Source organism: Arachis hypogaea, chromosome 19 (assembly GCF_003086295.3).
Source record: "Arachis hypogaea cultivar Tifrunner chromosome 19, arahy.Tifrunner.gnm2.J5K5, whole genome shotgun sequence".
Taxonomy (NCBI): domain Eukaryota; kingdom Viridiplantae; phylum Streptophyta; class Magnoliopsida; order Fabales; family Fabaceae; genus Arachis; species Arachis hypogaea.
Window position 1 is genome coordinate 32,400,514 of NC_092054.1, and position 13,897 is coordinate 32,414,410.

General features: G+C 40.1%; 2 non-coding genes across 2 annotated transcripts; one reads left to right on the forward strand and one right to left on the reverse strand.

The window, feature by feature from the left end:
- Positions 1-1,185: 1,185 nt before the first annotated feature.
- LOC112781397 (small nucleolar RNA R71) lies at positions 1,186-1,293 on the reverse strand. Its single transcript, XR_003192175.1, has one exon. It is a non-coding gene; the product is annotated as a small nucleolar RNA R71 (small nucleolar RNA).
- A 9,257-nt stretch (positions 1,294-10,550) lies between these two features.
- LOC112781475 (small nucleolar RNA R71) lies at positions 10,551-10,654 on the forward strand. The gene has a single exon (XR_003192251.1). It is a non-coding gene; the product is annotated as a small nucleolar RNA R71 (small nucleolar RNA).
- Positions 10,655-13,897: the final 3,243 nt, after the last annotated feature.

The following is a 13,897-nucleotide window of genomic DNA, read 5'->3' on the forward strand; positions in this document are numbered from 1 at the left end:
ATTTTAGAATCATATCTTTTGATTTCTTGTGAGTCAAGTCATTAATTATGATTTTAAAAATCAAATCTTTTTCAAAATAAATTTCAATCATATCTTTTTAATCATATCTTTTCAACCATATCTTTCCTAACATATCTTTTTCAAATCATATCTTTTTCAAAATCAATTTCAAAATCTTTTCTAACTTCTTATCTTTTCAAAATTGATTTTCAAATCTTTTTCAACTAACTAATTGACTTTTTTGTTTGTTTTACTATTTCTTATCTTTTTCAAAACCACCTAACCACTTTTCTCTCTCTAAATTTTCGAAAATCACCTTCCTCTTTTTCAAAAATCTTTTTATTTAACTAATTGTTTTAACTTTTAATTTTATTCCTTTTCTTAATTTTTGAATTCTAACCATATTTTAAAATAAAAACAAAAATATTTTCCTTTTTCTTTTAATTATTTTCGAAATTCTCTCCCTCTCATCTTCTTCTATTTATTTATTTAATTACTAACAGTTCTCTTCTACTCATAATTCGAACCCTCTTCTCTTCTCTCTCTGTGTTTGAATTTTTCCTCTTCTATTCTTCTTCTCTTCTACTCACATAAAGGAATCTCTATACTGTGACATAGAGGATTCCTCTTCTTTTCTGTTCTCTTCTTTCTCATATGAGCAGGAGCAAGGACAAGGACATTCTTGTTGAAGGAGATTCTGAACCTGAAAGGACTCTGAAGAAGAAGCTAAGAGAAGCTAAAGTACAACAATCCAGAGAAAACCTTACAGAGAATCTCGAAAAAGAAAGAGACATGGCCGAACCCAACAACAATGCAAGGAAGATGCTTGGTGACTTTACTGCACCAAATTTCAACTTACATGGAAGAAGCATCTCAATCCCTGCCATTGGAGCAAACAATTTTGAGCTAAAGCCTCAATTAGTTTCTCTGATGCAACAAAATTGCAAGTTTTATGGACTTCCATCAGAAGATCCTTTTCAGTTCTTAACTGAATTCTTGCAAATCTGTGATACTGTTAAGACCAATGGGGTTGACCCCGATGTCTACAGGCTTATGATTTTCCCTTTTGCTGTAAGAGACAGAGCTAGAATATGGTTAGACTCTCAACCTAAAGATAGCCTGAACTCTTGGGATAAGCTGGTCACGACTTTCTTAGCCAAGTTCTTTCCTCCTCAAAAGCTGAGCAAACTTAGAGTGGATGTTCAAACCTTCAGGCAGAAAGAAGGTGAATCCCTCTATGAAGCTTGGGAGAGATACAAGCAACTGACCAAAAAGTGTCCTTCTGACATGCTTTCAGAATGGACCATCCTGGATATATTCTATGATGGTCTGTCCGAATTGTCTAAGATGTCATTGGACCATTCTGCAGGTGGATCCATTCACCTAAAGAAAATGCCTGCAGAAGCTCAGGAACTCATTGAAATGGTTGCAAATAACTGGTTCATGTATACCTCTGAAAGGAATCCTGTGAATAATGGGACGCCTTAGAGGAAGGGAGTTCTTGAAATTGATGCTCTGAATGCCATATTGGCTCAGAACAAAGTGTTGACTCAGTAAGTCAATATGATTTCTCAAAGTTTGAATAGATTACAAAATGGATCCAACAGTACTAAAGAAGCATCTTCTGAAGAAGAAGCTTATGATCCTGAGAATCCTGCAATGGCAGAGGTGAATTACATGAGTGAAGCCTATGGAAACACCTATAATCCTTCATGGAGAAATCATCCAAATTTCTCATGGAAGGATCAACAAAAGCCCCAACAAGGCTTTAATAATGGTGGAAGAAACAGGTTTAGCAATAGCAAGCCTTTTCCATCATCCTCTCAGCAACAGACATAGAATTCTGAGCAGAGCTCCTCTAGCTTAGCAAACATAGTCTCTGATCTATCTAAGGCCACTCTAAGTTTCATGAATGAAACAAGGTCCTCCATTAGAAATTTGGAGGCACAAGTGGGCCAGCTGAGTAAAAAAGTCACTGAAACTCCTCCTAGTACTCTCCCAAGCAATACAGAAGAGAACCCAAAAAGAGAGTGCAAGGCCATAACCTTACTTGGTGTGGCCGAATGCATAGAGGAGGAGGAGGACGCGAACCCCAGTGAGGAAGACCTCATGGGACATCCTCTGGACAAAAAGAAGTTCCCAATTGAGGAACCTAAGGAATCTGAGGCTCACCTAGAGACCATAGAGATTCCATTGAACCTCCTTTTACCATTCATGAGCTCTGATGACTATTCATCTTCTGAAGAAGATGAAGACATTGTTGAAGGGCAAGTTGCCTAGTATTTACGAGCAATCATAAAGCTGAATGCCAAGCTATTTGGTAATGAGACTTGGGAGGATGAGCCTCCATTGCTCATTAATGAATTGAATACCTGGGTTCAGCATACTTTACCTCAAAAGAAACAGGATCCTGGTAAATTTCTAATTCCCTATACCATAGGCACCATGACCTTTAAAAAGGCTCTGTGTGACCTGGGGTCAGGCATAAACTTAATGCCACTCTCTGTAATGGAGAAAATGGGAATCTTTGAGGTATAGGCTGCCAAATTCTCATTAGAGATGGCAGACAAATCCATGAAAAAGGCTTATGGACAGGTAGAGAACGTGCTAGTAAAGGTCAAAGGCCTTTACATCCTTGCTGATTTCATAATCCTAGACACTGGGAAGGATGAGGATGAATCCATCATCCTTGGAAAACCCTTCCTAGCCACAGCAAAGGCTGTGATTGATGTGGACAGAGGAGAGTTGGTCCTTCAACTGAATGAGGACTACGTTGTGTTTAAAACTCAAGGATCTCCCTCTGTAACCATGGAGAGGAAGCAAGAAAAGCTTCTCTCACTGCAGAGTCAACCAAAGCTCCCACAGTCAAACTCTAAGTTTGGTGTTGGGAGGTCGCAACCAAACTCTAAGTTTGGTGTTGAACCCCCACATTCAAACTCTAAGTTTGGTGTTGGGAGGTCCCAACAATGCTCTGAACATCTGTGAAGCTCTATGAGTGCTCACTGTCAAGCTACTGACATTAAAGAAGCGCTTATTGGGAGGCAACCCAATTTTATTTATCTATGTTATTTTATTTTTTTTAGGTTGATGATCATGTGGAGTCACAAAAATAATTGCAAAAATTCAAGAAAAATAAAAAATAGCATTAAAAATAGCACACCCTGGAGAAGCAACTTCCTGGCGTTTAAACGCCAGTAAAGGTAGCAGAATGGGAGTTTAACGCCCAGTCTGGCACCATTTTGAGCGTTAAACGCCAGAAAGAAGTAACAATCTGGTGTTAAATGCCAAAAACAGGTTGTAGCCTGGCGTTTAACACCAGGAAAGGAATAAAAGCTGGCGTTTAACGCCAGAAATAAGCAGCAATCTGGCGTTAAACGCCAAGATCGCACTGTAAGGGCATTTACACGCCTAATAGGAGCAGGGATGATACATCCTTGACCCCTTAGGATCTGTGGACCCCACAGGATTCCCACCTACCCTCCTACAACACTCTTCCCCAAATACCCCTCACCAATCAACTTATTCACTCTTTCCCATCACCTCTTCACCAATCACCTCCATATCTCTTCCCCAAAAACCCCACCCACCTCACCTTCAAAATTCAAACACTTTTCCCTCCCAAACCCAACCCTAATAACCGAAACCCAACCCTCCCCTCACCCCTATATAAACCCCTCACTACTCCTTCATATTCACACAACACATACACATTTCCACCATCTTGGCCGAATTCACTCTCTCCCTCTATCTCCTCTATTTTCTACTTCTGACCCTTTTTTCTTTCTTCTTTTGCTCAAGGATGAGCAAACCTTTTAAGTTTGGTGTGGTAAAAGCATTGATTTTTGTTTTTTCATAACCATTTATGGCACCTAAGGCCGGAGAAATCTCTAGAAAGAGGAAAGGGAAGGCAAAAGCTTCCACCTCCGAGTCATGGGAGATGGAGAGATTTATCTCAAAGGTCCATCAAGACCACTTCTATGAAGTTGTGGCCAAGAAGAAGGTGATTTCTGAGGTCCTTTTCATGCTCAAGAAAAATGAGTATCCGGAGATCCGACATGAGATCCGAAGAAGAGGTTGGGAAGTTCACACCAACCCCATTCAACAAGTCAGAATCTTAATGGTTCAAGAGTTCTATGCCAATGCATGGATCACTAGGAACCATGATCAAAGTATGAACCTGAATCCAAAGAATTGGCTTACAATGGTTCGGGAGAAATACTTAGATTTCAGTCCGAAAAATGTAAGGCTGGCGTTCCACTTGCCAATTATGCAAGAAAACGCACGCCCCTACACTAGAAGGGTCAACTTTGATCAAAGGTTGGACCAAGTCCTCATGGACATATGTGTGGAAGGAGCTCAATAGAAAAGAGACTCAAGAGGCAATCCGGTTCAATTGAGAAGACCAGACCTTAAGCCTGTGGCTAGAGGATGGTTGGAGTTCATCCAACGCTCCATCATTCCTACTAGCAACCGATCTGAAGTGACTGTGGATCGGGCCATCATGATCCATAGTATCATGATTGGAGAGGAAGTGAAAGTTCATGAGATCATACCTCTAGAACTCTACAAGGTGGCTGACAAGTCATCCACCTTGGCAAGGTTAACCTTTTCTCATCTCATTTGTCATCTATGCAATTTGGCTGGGATTGACATAGAAGGAGACATCCTCATTGAAGAGGACAAGCCCATCACTAAGAAAAAGATGGAGCAAACAAGAGAGCTCATTCATGGACCTCAACAAGAGCATGAGGAGGATCCTCATCAAAAAATCCCTGAGATGTCTCAAGGGATGCAATTTCCTCCACACAACTATTGGGAGCAGCTCAACACCTCGTTGGAAGGCTTGAGTTATAACATGGACCAACTAAGGGTGGAGCACCAAGAGCACTCCATCATTCTCCATGAGATTAGAGAAGATCAAAGAGCTATGAGGGAGGAGCAACAAAGACAAGGAAGAGACATAGAGGAGCTCAGGCGTTCCATTGGTTCTTCAAGAGGAAGACGCCACCCACACTAAGGTGGACTCATTCCTTAATCTCCTTGTCTATTTATTTTCTGTTTTTGGTTTTTTCATGTTTATCTATGTTTGTGTCCTCATTACATGATCATTAGTGTCTAGTGTCTATGTCTTAAAGCTATGAATAACTCTATGAATCCTTCACCTCTCTTAAATGAAAAATGTGCTTAATTACAAAAGAACAAGAAATACTTGGATTTCAAATTTTATCTTGAAATTAGTCTAATTATTTTGATGTGGTGGCAATACTTTTTCTTTTCTGAATGAATGCTTGAACAGTGCATATTTTTGATAGTGAAGTTTATGAATGTTAAAATTGTTGGCTCTTGAAAGAATGATGAACAAAGAGAAATGTTATTGATAATCTGAAAAATCATAAAATTGATTCTTGAAGCAAGAAAAAGCAGTGAATAAGAAAGCTTGCGAAAAAAAGTGGCGAAAATTAAAAGAAAAAGAAAGAAAAAAAAAGCAAGCAGAAAAAGCCAATAGCCCTTTAAACCAAAAGGCAAGGGTAAAAAGGATCCAAGGCTTTGAGCATCAGTGGATAGGAGGGCCCAAGGAAATAAAATCCAGGCCTAAGCGGCTAAATCAAGCTGTCCCTAACCATGTGCTTGTGGCATGAAGGTCCAAGTGAAAAGCTTGAGACTGAGTGGTTAAAGTCGTTATCCAAAGCAAAAAGAGTGTGCTTAAGAACTCTGGACACCTCTAACTGGGGACTTTAGCAAAGCTGAGTCACAATCTGAAAAGGTTCACCCAGTTATGTGTCTGTGGCATTTATGTATCCGGTGGTAATACTGGAAAACAAAGTTCTTAGGGCCATGGCCAAGACTCATAAAGTAGCTGTGTTCAAGAATCAACATACTGAACTAGGAGAATCAATAACACTATCCAAAATTCTGAGTTCCTATAGATGCCAATCATGCTGAATTTCAAAGGATAAAGTGAGATGCCAAAACTGTTCAGAGGCAAAAAGCTACTAGCCCCGCTCATCTAATTGGGACTAAGTTTCATTGATATTGTGAGATTTATTGTATATTCTCTTCTTTTTGTCCTATTTTGTTTTCAGTTGCTTGGGGACAAGCAACAATTTAAGTTTGGTGTTGTGATGAGCGGATAATTTATACGCTTTTTGACATTGTTTTTACATAGTTTTTAGTATGATTTAGTTAGTTTTTAGAATATTTTTATTAGTTTTTAAGCAAAATTCACATTTCTGGACTTTACTAAGAGTTTGTGTATTTTTTTGTGATTTCAAGTATTTTCTGGCTGAAATTGAGGGACTTGAGCAAAAATCTGATTCAGATGCTGAAGAAGGACTGCTGATATTGTTGGATTCTGACCTCCCTGCACTCAAAATGGAATTTTCGGAGCTACATAAGTCCAAATGGCACTCTCTCAACTGCGTTGGAAAGTAGACATTCAGGGCTTTCCAGAAATATATAATAGTCCATACTTTGCCCGAGTTTAGATGACGTAAACTGGCGTTTAACGCCAGCTTTCTGCCCTATTCTGGCGTTAAACGCCAGAAACAAGTTGCAAAACAGAGTTAAATGCTAGAAACAAGTTACAAACTGGCGTTTAACTCCAAGGAAGACCTCTACACGTGAAATCTTCAATGCTCAGCCCAAGCACACACCAAGTGGGCCCGAAAGTGGATTTCTGCATCATTTACTCATTTCTGTAACCCTAGTAACTAGTTTAGTATAAATAGAACTTTTTACTATTGTACTCATATCTTTGGATTACCTTTTGATCCTTTGATCATGTTTTGGAGGCTGGCCTCTCGGCCATGTCTAGACCTTGTTCTTATGTATTTTCAACGGTGGAGTTTCTACACACCAAAGATTAAGGTGTAGAGCTCTGCTGTTCCTCGAGTATTAATGCAAAGTACTATTGTTCTTTTATTCAATTCATGCTTATTCTTATTCTAAGATATTCATTCGCACACAAGAACATGATGAATGTGATGATTATGTGACGCTCATCACCATTCTCACTTATGAACGCGTGATTGACAACCACTTCCGTTCTACATGAAAACAAGCTAGAATGTGTATCTCTTGGATTCCTGGTCCATGCGTTTGATTGCCTCTCCTGACAACAGAGCCTTCAATTCCTTGCGATCAAAGTCTTCGTGGTATAAGCTAGAATCAATTGGCAGCATTCTTGAGATCCGGAAAGTCTAAACCTTGTCTGTGGTATTCTGAGTAGGATCTGGGATGGGATGGCTGTGACGAGCTTCAAACTTACGACTGTAGGGCGTGGTGACAGACGCAAAAGGATAGTAAATCCTATTCCTACATGATCGAGAACCGACAGATGATTAGCCCTATGTAACCCGTAGCTGGACCATTTTCACTAAGAGGATGGACGGTAGCCATTGACAACAGTGATCCCCCTACAAACAGCTTGCCATGGAAAGGAGTGTGAAAGATTGGATAAAAGCAGTAGGAAAGCAGAGATTCAAAAGGAATGAGGCATCTCCACACACTTATCTGAAATTCCCACCAATGAATTACATAAGTATCTCTATCTTTATTTTATGTTTACTTATATTTTAATTATCAAAACTCCATAACCATTTTAATCTGCCTGACTGAGATTTACAAGGTGACCATAGCTTGCTTCAAGCCGACAATCTCTGTGGGATCGACCCTTACTCACGTAAGGTTTATTACTTGGACAACCCAGTGCACTTGTTGGTTAGTTGTGCGAAGTTGTGAAGAAGAAGTGAGATTACAATTGTGCGTACTAAGTTGTTGGCGCCATTGAGATCACAATTTCGTGCACCAGTCTCCAAGGCGATCCTTCTCCCAATGTTGCATGGCAACACTTCCCAAGGTACTCCCCTTGAAGACATGTGTGTAGTTCCCTTGGTGAAGTGGCCGAACCACCCCCCCTTGGGTTATCCCATCAGTTCCCTCCAACATTCCCTTCAATTCCCTTGCAAGACAAAAGAAAAGAGAGAGATTAGTTTGAATTGTGGCGGAAAAATAAGGATTGGAGGCTAACTACTTTTTTTAAAATTTTTGCTTTTGACTAACTAAGTGCCATTCATGAATGCAAACCAACCGACCAACTAAGTGTTCATGCATGCAACATTGGTGACACCAAACTTAGTTTGTGACTATGTGGTGTAAAAAGATTTGATTAAGGCTCTAAGATTGACATAATATGAATTGTGTTCATGCCCTCTTGGTGTGCCTTGAACACCAAACTTGTCATTCACTATATGTTGCACTTCAAGGGTTCATCTAAGTGTTTGTCAAAGTTGATTTGGAATTCATGAACCTTGCTTTATTAACTACTATTAAGGGTCTAAAGGAAAGGATATAAAACATGGGTTACCTCCCATGAAGCACTTCTTTAGCATCATTAGCTTGACGTTTGGCCTTTGTCAGGGTGGTTGGTAATGCCTCAAATCTTCCCCTCTCGCAGTGAATCTATCTCCGTTGGCTTTATTAATAATCTCCACATGTTCTAAGGAGAGAATTCTGCTGATGGTGTACACTTGAGGTAGCTGAGATGGAATGGTGGGAAGATGAGGTGGGATAGATGGGAAATGAGCAGAGATTACTTCATCCCTTGGAGAGAAATCCTCTGTAGGGATCTTCTTATTCCTCCATCCCCTTGGTGCCTTCTTCCTTGTTTCTTTTAATGCTCCCCTGCTCCTTGTGGCCTCTTTTTCCAGGGAAATTTTATTGCTGGTCTCATATGACTTTGGTGGGTTTAGCTCCTCTTGGGTTTCCCTTAGCTGTTGTGCCTTCTAACTGTATTATTTGTCAACCAAAGGAATTTCCAGGTGTAGTGTTTCTGTGCTTGTTTCTTCCACCAATGCCTTATTGTGATCCTCCTCTTGATTCCTTGTTTTCTTGATCTGCTTCTTGTGAGGGTTTGAAGACATTAAAGGTAAGTTGTTCATTATATATCCTCAGTATTAGCTCTCCTCGCTCCACATCTATAAGTGCTCTGGCTGTGGCTAGGAATGGTCTTCCCAATATCATTGGATGGAGGTGACTCTCTTCCATCTCTAAGATAACAAAGTCTGTGGAAAGGAAGTAGTTCCCAACCTTCACCAACACGTTTTCAACCACTCCTCTTGCTTGTTTTTTAGTTTTATCAGCCAATTTGATGATTACATCTGTGGGCGTTAGCTCATTGATTTGAAGCTTCTTCATGAGGGATAAAGGCATTAAGTTGATGCATGCCCCCAGGTCACAAAGTCCCTTATCGATCATTGTTTCTCCTATAGCACAAGGGATGTGAAAGTTTCCTGGATCCTTCCTTTTTGTTGGCAACTCTGTTTGAATGAGAGCACTGCACTCTTTATTCATCACTATTGTTTGCCCTCCCTTCAGTAAATTCTTCTTGTTTAGCAGCTCCTTCATACACTTAATGTATGAAGGCATTTGTTGGAGAGCCTTGATGAATGGTATGTTTACATGGAGAGATGCAAACATGTCGAGGAACCTTGAATACATTCTCCTTTCTGCACCCTCTTTGAGTCTTTGGGGAAAAGGTGCATATGGGTTTAGAAACTCCTTCTCCCTTAGCTCCTTCCTTTGTGTGGGGTTGGTTTCTTGGTCACTCTCTTCTTGCTTCTCTGCTAGACTATCTTGAGAGTGTTCAAATGGTTTGTTCAGTTCTTCCACACTCCCCTTATCACTTATAGTGACCATCTTGCATTCTTTCCATCTTTCCTTCTTTGCTTCATTTCTCGGGTTTTTCTCTGTGTCACTTGGGAAGCTATCAGTAGGCTTGGGGATCTGCTGAGAAAGATATCCCACTTGAGACTCCAGCCTCTTGATGGTGTCTCCCTGGTTTTTTATATTAGTTCGCATTTCATCCTTGAACACTCTATTGTCTTGGACTTCCTTACATATATCTTCAAGTAGAGTCTCAATTCTGGAGAGTCTATCTTCGGGTGGTGATGGTGAATGGAGGTAGGAGGGGTGAGAAGGGCCATTTTGGTTTTGATGTGGATGTTGAGAGGCACTATTGGGTGGGTGTTGATATGATCTCTGTGTGGAATGCTTTGTTGGGGTTGTGACGTCTTTGATCCTGGCCTTGATCTTGTTGATTTTCCCACCCAAAGTTCGGGTGGTTCTTTCAACCAGGATTATAAGTCTTGGAGTTTGGGTCATGGGCCTGCCTAGATGAGTTCTCAATATAGTTGGCTTGTTCTCAGTCACTCTCTTCCTCTGTATTTACTCCTTCTTGAGCCGATAATGAAGTGGTGACTGCTGCAACTTGGTTCCCTTCCATCTTCTTGGTAAGGTCAGCTAACTGCTTGGTGATCATCTTGTTTTGAGCCAGCAGTGCATCCATATGGTTTAGCTCTATCACTCCTTGAGTGATGCTCCTTTTAGAAGTATAGAAGTAGTCATTCTCAGCTACAGTCTCAATGACATCTCTGGCTTCTTCAATGGTCTTTTTCTTGTTTAGAGATCTCCCAGATGAGTGGTCTACTGCCTTCTTTGATTTATAAGAAAGACCCTCATAGAAAATGTGCAGTTGAACCCATTCGTTGAACATGTCTGGTGGGCACCTTCTTGTTAAGTCCTTAAACCTCTCCCATGCCTCATAGAGAGTTTCACCATCTTGTTGCCTGAAGGTTTGTACCTCAGCTCTCAACCTGTTGATTCTTTGAGGAGGGTAGAATCTCGCCAAGAATTTGTTCACCACATCTTCCCAGGCTGTTAAATCCTCCTTCGGGAAAGATTTTAGCCATTTAGATGCTTTGTCCCTAAGTGAGAAAGGGAACAAAAGTAGTCTATAGACATCCGGATGAACACCATTAGACTTCACAGTATCACATATCCTTAGGAAGGTGGTTAGATGTTGATTGGGGTCTTCTTGGACACTTCCTCCGAATGAATAGTTGTTCTGAATGAGGGTGATGAGCTGGGGCTTGAGTTCAAAATTATTGGCATGTATGGTTGGCTTTTAGATATTACTTCCACAATTTCCTGGGTTTGGGTTGATGTAAGAGCCTAGAACTCTTCTCTCTTGCCTAGCATGATTTACTGGGCCTTCTCTGGCATGGTTGTGAGCTTCTTCTTCATGGTGGTTCTCCATGTTCTCCTCCATGTCTGTTTCAAAATACTCTTCCTCTTCCTCAGCACCAACGACTCTTTTCCCTCTTGCTTCCCTCCTTAATCTAAGGAAGGTCCTCTCAGGTTCAGAATCAAAGAAAGTTGAAGCTCCACTTCTTCTACCTGTCATACAACCAATAAAGAAAAAAGCAAGAAAGAAAATAAATGAAGAAATTACTCTTGTTAGAATGGCTGTTAGTGTGAGTGGTGCAATGTATCAAACAGTTAGTGGGTTAGTGAACTAAATTGTAGATAACAAAGAAAATAGACGAAGGAGAAGGAAAAAGGGAACGAAATAGCTAAACTGGAAGTAAATGACTAAAATAAAATAATCAAAACAAATAAAATTGCTCAATCTAGTTATCCTCCAACTTAATCATTGTCGATACAAAATCAATCCCCGGCAACGGCGCCATAAACTTGATGCACGAAAACTTGTCTCTCAACAAATTTTCCTTCGACAAGTATACCGAATTGTCGTCAAGTAAAAACTCACAATAGAGTGAGATCGAATCCCACATGGATTGATTGGTCAAGCAACTTTAATTGGAGGAATGTTCTAGTTGAGCTAAGCAGGAGTTGAGTTGATAATTGCAGAAAATTAAATGGCGGGAAAGCAAATGACAGAAAATGTAAATGCTGGAAATAAATGGCAGAAAATAAATTGCAGAAAGTAAATTGCAGAATCTTAAATGGGGAATTGGGGAGATGAACATAAAAGTAAATGGCAGAAGGTAAAGAGAATGGGTAAGATCAGAAATGGGGGATTCATTGGGCTTGGGAGATGTTGTATTCTCCGGATCAAGTTCATTCTCATCTCTTCCTCAATCAATGCATTCATTGATCTCCTTGGCAATCTTAAGTGATTGGATCCCAATTCCTTGGCAATCCATTCTCTCTAAGCTTGAACAATTACCCAATTCCTTGATTTAATTGCTCATGGAAAGAGATGAAGTATGGTCACTGATTATACCACATGTATTCTAAATCAAAGTGTTGGTAGGATTATATGTCACTATATCCATCCAAACCCCAATTTGGTCCAACATGAGAAAGCAATTCTAGCATGATCTCCTCATCCCTTTTCCAAGGCTCAGAGGAGATCCAATTATGGAGAGTTTCTTTTCCAAGACAACTAACCAATTGATTTAAGATCGAAAGCTTTCTAGTAAATCAAGAGAAAAGAAAGAAGAAGAAGAATGAAAACTATGATTGATCCATCAAATTACAACAGAGCTTCCTAACCCAATGAAAAGGGGTTTAGTTGTTCATAGCTCTGGAAATGGAAGATGATAAAGAAGAGTGCATTCTGAAAGTAAACTAGAATTTGCAGGAAAAGTAAATATACAGAATGTAGTTCCCAATAATGCCAAGCCCCTTTCTAGTTCAAAACTACTCCTATATATACTACTCTTCTTGATCTTCTAGTTAGCTCTTCAAGTCTTGGATATGGGCCTTTGATCTTGAGTTGAAGCAGTTATAATCTTCAATGGGCTCAGCTTTGCTTGTAGAAAAAGTGTGAGTCAGGCATGGGTGGACGTTAGTTAGGACGTTAGTGGTGTTAACGTTAAGTGTAACTTTAGGTTCGAAAATGTTAGTGGCGATAACCTTTTTCACTAACGCTCCAAACCAAATTGATCCACGTTAACTTCAACATTAGTGGCACTAACGTGACCACTAACGTTGCCTCTTAGTCCTTCGCAGACGTTATTGGCATTCACCTTTACCAATAACGTTGCTTCTCAGTCTTTCGTAAACATTATTGGCATTCATCTTTACCAATAACGTTGCTCCTTGCTTCTCTTTCCCACGTTAGTGATCCACATTAGTGTAACTAACGTGGCCCTTAACGTGGGCATGCCTAAGCTTCGAGAGCGTTAGTGACACTTACCTTTGTCATTAACGCTTCAAACGCCCCTTCTTCCCACGTTAGTGCCTCACGTTAATGGCATTAACGTGACCACTAACGTGGTGGTACTTGCCATCTCCAATGTTAGTGACAAAGGTGAGTGTCACTAACGTTGGCCTATCATTCCTTGCTCCACGTTACCCTTCACGTTAGTGGTCTTAACATGACTACTAACGTAGGCAATATTGGCTTAGTCCAACGTTAGTGACAAAGGTGAGTGTCACTAACGTTGGTGATTTCTTTCTCCTTCCACGTTAGAGTTCATGTTAATTGGATTAACGTGACTCTTAACGTGGCTAAGTGTGCCCTTTTGGAACGTTAGTGGTGTTCACCTTTACCACTAATGTTGGAGCTCCCCTTTCCTTTCCACGTTAGCTCCCACGTTAATGTAACTAACGTGGGCTATGATGGCTTTCGAAGGCGTTATTGGCAATCACTTTTTCCATTAACGCTACAAACTTACTCCCATTCCATGTTAGTGGTCACGTTAGTTAGACTAACGTGGCTGCTAACGTGGCTCTTCCTTGCTTCCTTTGTCCTGAAATCAAGCAAATAAAGTGCATCAAAGCTTGGTTCTTAATCATGAGACCATGCATCATCCATTTTATCGTTCAATTCATGCAAAATTCTCATGAAATCATGTAAAGTTCACAATATTTGCTTGAATCAAGGGTAAGTGTATATTTACCCAAAACTTTCTTTTTTACTAAGAAAATGCATGAAACTATCCTAAAACAGTAAAGAAAATATCAGTGAAACTGGCCAAGATGCTCTGGCATCAGGGACCCGAAAAGGGTGGCATAATTCGAGTTTTAGAGGAGATGCTGACGAAATTTTATAAAATTGGAAGTTTCATTTGAAGTAATTATTTAAAAA